A 7,596-nucleotide genomic window follows, 5' to 3' on the forward strand; every position below is an offset into this window, starting at 1 on the left:
GGGTCGACTTCTGGCCGGACACCCAAATGCATGTCACATGGAGAAGACTCACAGCCAGATTTTGATCCCTAGGCAGATGGCCAACCGGAGACTTATCCAATGGGAGGTCAACATGAGGCACAGGAAGGTGCTGTGGAATGCAGATCCAAAGCCTCCTCACCTTCCACCTAACACCTGAGTGCTCACCTGTTCCTCATTCAAAGATGAGAGCCAGCGGCTGGCAGAGTTCATTACAGAGGGAGCTGGGGCGGGGACTCGTGCACCAGAGGGCCTTAAAGAATGCTTTCTTCCTGCATCAGGTCCAAAAGAGAGACAGTCAGCCCTCCGTATCCTAGGGGTGCACATCTGCTGATTCAACCAGCAACAGGTTAAGGAAAGTACTAAAAAATAGGAGTCTATACTGAACATATACAGATTTTTTTCCTTGCCATTATTCTCCAAACAATACAGTATATGAGTATTTACATTGCATTGGGTGTTATGATTAACCCAGAAATGATTTGAAGTACACAGGATGATTGTGCAGATTGTCTGCAAATATTATGGATTTTATACAAAGGACACATGCATCCTCAGATTTTGGTGTTTATAGGGGTCCTGGCCCCAATCTCCTGTGGATACTGAGGGGTGACTATACTCTCTATACAAATATTACTTATACTTGCTACCCTGGGAGGGATGCCAAAAGAACCTTTCTCCCTTTACATGTTTTTGATGTTTTCCTCCAAGAGGGGAAAAAAAAAATCTCATGATATAAGCCTCCCCTGTGTTGTGCTACAGAGAGCAGAGGACAGAAAGTAAAAGTTCCCATTGTCCAACCCTCACATGGCCACTGCTAGTGATGGACAGCAAATGAACACAAAGGCAGAGCTGCCAAGTGAGCTCCCCACAGCCTCCTTTGCAGGCGGTTTCTCCTTCCTGAGCCTCTAAAAGACCTTCCTTAACTCAGCACACATTGGAAGGATGGAGGTCAACACCCCCAAGGAGAGGAAAGCAGGGTGACTTGGTACAGGGCATTGGGCCAATTCAACAGGTCACCACCCCAAATCTCCTTGGGGATCACAGGATGTCCAGTAGGATGAAGTGTCTGTGTCTTGTAGTGGGGGGCACGGAGATGTGACCCACTTGGGGTTATCTCTAGGAGAACTGCCATAATGTCGTCTAATTAAGGTTAACAGTATCTTCATACAGATTTTTTATTGGTGCATTAAAATTACACATAATTGTGGAATCCATTATGCCATATTCCAACATGCACATAACATAATCTGATCAATTTCAATCCCCAGTACCTTCCTTTTCCCTTCCCTCCTCTCTCACCTGATCCACTTGCTCTGATTTCCCTTCTGTTTTTATATTTTAAGTTAGTGCAGTATAATTTTATATATATGTATGTATGTGTATGTGTGTATATATACAGATATATATAATCAGAGTTCACTGTGGTGTATTCATCCATGAACATAGCTTAATTTGGTAGATTTAATTCCCTACTATTTCCCCTCACCCCCTCTCTCCCTCCCTCTCATTCCCCTTCCTCTACTCTATTGGTCTCCCTTCCATTTTCATGAGATCCTTTTTTATTCCTTTTCTCTTTTCCTCTCTACCTTCCACAACAGGAGAGAAAACATTCAGCCCTTGACTTTCTGAATCTGATTTATTTCACTTATCATGATGTTCTCCAGTTCCATCCATTTACTAGCAAACATCAGCGTAATTTCAATATTCTTCATGGCTGATTAAAATTCCATTGTGTATACATACATACCACATTTTCTTTATCCATTCATTTATTGAAAGCACCTAGGCTGATTCCATAATGTGAGTTGTGCTTCTGTAAAGTTGATGTGGCTATATCTTTACACAATGCTGATTTTAGTTCTTTTGGATAAATACCAAGGAGCGAGATAGCTGGGTCATAGGATGGTCCTATTCCTAGTCTTTTGGGGAAAGTCTACATTACTTTCCCAAATGGTCATACTAATTTTGCAGTCCCACCAAACATATATATATGTGTGTGTGTGTGTGTGTGTGTGTGTGTGTGTGTGTGTGTGTACCTTTCCCCCTACATCCTCACCATCAGTTATTCTTATATTCTTGATAATTGCCATTCTGACTAGAGCAAGATGAAATTTCAGTACAGTTTGGATTTTCATTTTCCTAATTGCTAAAGATGTTGAACACTGCTTCATGTATTTGTTAGGCATATCCATTTCTGTTTAGATCTTCTGCCCACTTCATGATTTTTTCCTTGATTTTTTTTTTTACTTCTTTATGTATTCTGAATATTAATCCCATCAGAAGAGTAGCTGGCAAAGTTTTCTCCCGTTCTGTAGGCCCTCCATTCTATGAACCAAATGTCAAACTAGGTGATCCTGTCAGGTCATCGGGAAGTCAGTATGAACCACATTGGAAAAACCTACAAGACAAAGGGAGAGCTTGAGTGAGATGTTTTCAGAGACAACATTTATTTAATTATTATTATGTGCCAAATTCCTCACAAGGTTTTTGTCTCCATTTCACAAATGAGTCAAAGACACTTAGAAACAATAAATTCTCAAGGGTGAGTGAGGCCAGGATGAGGTTAGGCATTGCCCAGACTCACCTGGTTCCAATGCCTGTTTCTTCACCGTGGTTTTATTAGGACTCAGTCTCTCATAATGTTAGGCAGCCTGCAGGAGGCGCTGGAGGAGAGAGAGAAGAAGGGAACAAAGGATGAGCTGCACCAAAAGTTAAAGGTGGACGGGGGAAATCACCCGTCCAAATGTCAAAGGTCTCCATTAAAAAGCAAGAATCTCCTTCCCCACTAAATTGCATTTGTTTTCATCTTATGCTTGTCTACATTTTCAAAATTTCTCCGATGAGCACATGAACACGAATTACAAATAGCAACCACTATTGAATTAAAATAATGGCAGGGTGGGGGGCATGTTTGAAGAGTATGTAAGCAGAGGGATCATAGTTCTTAACATTCTGCTGGTTAGATCCCTTCATGTTACCAAGAAGGAAGCCAAGTCAGTAAAATCATAAGCAACTGGCTCAAAAGCAAAGTGGTTTGAGAGATGAGGTCTGCGCCTAGCAGGTGCCCTCTTTCCTGTGCTGTGTTCTGCCGAAATTTTTCCAAGAAGAGAAGCACCAGGATGCAAGCAAATATTCTGGAAGATTCCTAGAGTGGCAGGATGGGAGGAAAAAAGGAATTGGAAAAGGCTGCGAGGAGACACACTGGATCTCAAAGTTAGGGGGTGGGGTTTCATGGAAAGGAGAAGTGAAGAGGAAAATTTGGACCATACTGAAGGAAAGCATGTAGAACCCGAAGACTAGGTTCTAGGGATGGCTAGAATGTGAAAGGCTAAATGGATGTGAGATTCATGTTCTGGAAGGGAGGTGAATGCGCTGCCATTGACCTTCCCAACTGTCTGTGGCCCAGATGTTGAACTCCAGGTCCTGAACACCAACAGGCTCGCACCGCTCCTCACTGGTTTCCTGCCCGCCTCCGCTCACATAGATCAGTGTGTCGATCCAAGATTCTCAGTCTCTGTCTCCTCAGTAATATATTTGGTATTACATGCACAATGCACTCCTCAAATTTTTATAAAACCCATAAAATTTTTTCATGAAAGCAAAATGCTTTACAACATTTAATTGTTGCTGCTATGAACAGGAAGGATTTTCACTGTGAGCAGTGACCTTATCATTTCTATTTCTTTGCCATTCCTTTGTGTTTGGGTCTTGTGAGCGCCTCTCTCAGGGATCCTCTCCGCCGTCCTCCTGCTGACTGTGACCCTTCACTAGACAGCGCATCGGAACACATGTGAGGAAGTTTCCCAAGAAAAATCGATTCTACTTCATTTATTGAAAAACTCAGAAGCATTGAATCTTTCACTGTTGTTATAACAAATTACTTAGGAAAGACAATGGACAGACATCATATCTCTAGTAGCCAACCAGCCCTGTCCACTTGGGGATCCTTAACTCCCTAGTCCTGCTCTGACCACCTGACCACAAGGGAGCAGAGGCCTCACAAGGACCCTGCCCTGACCTCTGTTCTTTTCCTGCTTCCCACCTATTGAGATCCCTGAACGCAGTGAAGACTCTGGACTGCCTGGATTCACCTTCTGATCAAAACCTCTGGTTTTCTTCTGTCAGCTCTTTTGACCTACCTGATCCTCTACCGTCCCTTACATTCCACCTTGGACCAGGATGACATAGTAGGAAACCTTTATGATGTGCCACATTGCTTATTCAATATCCCCTTCTACAAAGTCATTAATAAAATTATAAGCAGAAAACACAGATAGAAGTAATTAGTTCTAGCGTTCTACAGAATAGTGACGGGACTATATTTCACAATCACCTCTTCCATATTCTATAAATAACTAGAAGAGAGGCACTCAGAGGATCCAAACACAAAGTAAATGGTAAGGAAATGGAAACATCAATTACCTTGATTTGATCAGTACACGTGATGGACATGTGTTGAAATATGGCACTGCACCTCATAAATATGTACGATTATTACATGTTAATCAGCAGAAAATTTTTTAAATGTTTAAGAAGATAAAAATATTAACTATCCTAATTTGCTCATTACACTGTAGGTATTGAACACATTGAACACAGTACCCCACAAGTTTGTATAATTAAACCAATATTTTTTTAAAAAAAAAATTAAGTACATATTTTTAGAAGACATAAAAATGACAAGAAGGGATAGGAAATGGCAAAAGAAAGACACGAGGTCAGAGAAGCTAAAGCTACAAAATGACAATGAAGAGTGACAAAGAAAGGAACCGGTAATGCTCACAGAAGAGTAATTCCACAGGCCACAGCTCCTTCCTCACTTCACATCCCCCAGCGTCCTTCCCATCGGTCGTACAAGTTGAGCATCCCCAACCCAACATTGCAAAATCCAAAATGTTCCAAAATAACTCTTCTGAATGCCAACATGATGCCACAAGTGGAAAATTCCACTCCATGAAATTTTGTTTCATGCAAAAACATTATTTAAAATATTATACAGAATTACCTTCAGACTATGTGCATAAGACATATATGAACCCTAAATGAATTTAAGTCTCTGTTTGGACTTGGTATGTATGCCAATGATGTGTATGCAAATATTCAAACAAAAATTAATCTGAAACACTTCTGGTCCCAAGCATGTTGGATAAGGGATACTCCACCTGTACCCTTGCTTTTCTCCATAAGAACTTGTCATTTGGACTCTAGGCTGCCAGTATGCTTCCAACAGTTCTTCTCTCACTTTACTTCCCAGAAAAAAATACCTTGGTGAATGATGCATAGTTCAGTTACCTTTGTCCAAACACATTAGCAACTTTCCTAGGCTTAATCCTGACCAACAAGTCAATAATTCCACACAATAAGTTCCTACCCAATAAGCCCTGTCTCATACAGAAATACCATTGAAGAAATAGGATTCCTAAGAAAGAGTATTCTTTTTCACAGAAAAATTCTGACTTTCAGGTTTGGAATTTGATGGTCTTCAAACCGATACTCCACAAGGAATTTGAAAATACACAGCCAAAAATAGTTAAGAAGTCCCTCTATTGCTAATATTACATTATTTTTTCCCTAAAGAGAAGACAAGCCGAGTAACAATTCATGAAACCTTACAAGACCTGTTGAAGTAATGACTATGTTTTCCCAAATTAAATGACCTCGGCATGGATACACTAATGGGAGGAAGAAGACGAAATATTTGAATTGGGGATGGTCTTGGGAGGGTGTAGGGAGGGAAGTAAATGGCTGTGGTATCCGTAGTCTGGGTGCATTTCCCCAACCATTAAACAGGAAGAAACTCCATGGTATATAATCATTACTGTCATTTCCCTCAACTGTTGAATTAACATTTCAGATTTCCACTTTCCATAATCTTTAGAGGAGGAATCCATGTGTACTCTCCCCCTGAATTATCTAATTTGTAGCTTGAAATCAGCCTTGCCTTTTTTCCTCCTTTTATTGATTTTTATGTCTAACCAGATTTTTCAGGCAATCTTTAACTTGATTCTGATTCATGGGCCTAAAGCCACGGAGTATGATGATTTAGGTGCCCGGGAGACCCAATCAGAGATGAAAGGGGACAAGAGTCACACACCAGTTTGAAAAGCTTTGCAGTTGTGTTCTGTCTGATCAGTAATAACCTATGTTCACTTTGAAAGAAAATGAACATTTAACTGAAGCTAATAGAAAAATAAAAACACTTTTTAATGAGGGAAGAGCCATCTTTTGCAAAATGCCTCCCAAATCACTAGTTACTTTCTTAATTGTTAGATAAAGGCCAATTAATTGAGGGGAAAAAAATGGATTCATTACTGGACCTTAGAAATAAAATGATCTTTGTCATTTTACAGATGTATAAAATGAGGTCAGAAGGAAAAGCCCTCTTGCCCAGAATGTTTATGTGAGTCAAGGATTGGGAATTGCCTCCCACCAGGCTTGTTTGGTGCCTCCTACTCCAATGGCCTGCCTCTTCATTCAATGCTTGTTAAACTTCGACTCTGCAGCAGATCCTAGTAACCACGATGGGGTTGCCACTGAGAGATTTTTTTTTTTTTTTAACTAATAGAGGAGAGAAACACAAAACCACCGACCCTGTTAGGATAATGGGCTTTCAGCCCAGAGGGTCCCAGCAAAGAACCCTATTGAGAAGGCTGTTGGTTGTAGTATTGGATAAAGGCAGTTCGGGGCACCCAGTCACGGAGCTGATGCTTACCAGAGAAGAGATGGAGTCCAGAAATATCTAGCAGGCAAAATCAACAGAGTTGCTGATTGATTGGAGGTGTGAGAATAACGCAAGGCAAGTTCTGTGTGCATTCCAGATTTTTTCCTTGTGAATGACTAGTAACCAAATAAGTCTGTAAGCAGGTAAATACACAACAGAATGCAAATTGTGGAAATAAAAGAGGACTACACACAAAAGCTCTCAGAAGGAAATGAAGAGAGAGTCCCTCCAACTGTAGAAACTGGAATTCTCCCTGATGGAAGTGATGTGGAGATGGAGCCCTGGAATCTCAAGTAGGATTTGAAGGGGTGGCTGGGAGGGCAAGGCATTCTGGGTAAAGGACTGGCTCAACCACAGAGACAGGGAGAGGAGAATGGAGAATTGCCTAATGCGGCTAAAACAGGATGGGGAGGGCAAGGGCTGCAGGAGGCATGGCTAGAAAGGTGGCCCACTTCCAGCAGGCAAGGATTTCAGTTGCCTTCCAGGGTGAGGGAGAGAGTGAAAGCCTCTGAGCAGAAAACTGGCAAGATCAAGGAAGAGATTGCAAAGACACTTCCTCAACTTTTTTTCATACTGAGTCTTATATCATTTTCCCAAGCATAATTTTATGGCTTTGGAGACTTGAAAATGAATAAAAATTAAATTAAAATCCCTTCTACATTCCTCTGGCTGGCCTCTGTCCAAAAAGGGCAGATGGAAAGGGGTGGGCATGGATAACGCTGCCCTTCCACAATGCATGTTGAGCAAGCTGCCCCGTGGAGCTCCTGAGATGAGTCTCAGATCAGCTGATGGCACCAAAGAGTGCTCAGTGACCAGAGAAAATGTCCACCCTTAGAGGAAAGAGAGAGCTTTCC

At 41.4% G+C, this 7,596-nt stretch overlaps 1 long non-coding RNA gene across 1 annotated transcript; it reads right to left on the minus strand.

Annotated features, from left to right (window-relative positions):
- Window positions 1-1,248: 1,248 nt before the first annotated feature.
- Window positions 1,249-7,020, minus strand: LOC120886626 (uncharacterized). Its single transcript, XR_005729692.2, has 3 exons — window positions 6,734-7,020; window positions 2,606-2,684; window positions 1,249-2,419 (listed from the first exon to the last, which is right to left on the minus strand). It is a non-coding gene; the product is annotated as an uncharacterized LOC120886626 (long non-coding RNA).
- Between the last annotated feature and the right edge of the window lie 576 nt (window positions 7,021-7,596).

This window comes from Ictidomys tridecemlineatus, chromosome 5, assembly GCF_052094955.1.
Source record: "Ictidomys tridecemlineatus isolate mIctTri1 chromosome 5, mIctTri1.hap1, whole genome shotgun sequence".
In the NCBI taxonomy this organism is placed as follows: Eukaryota; Metazoa; Chordata; class Mammalia; order Rodentia; family Sciuridae; genus Ictidomys; species Ictidomys tridecemlineatus.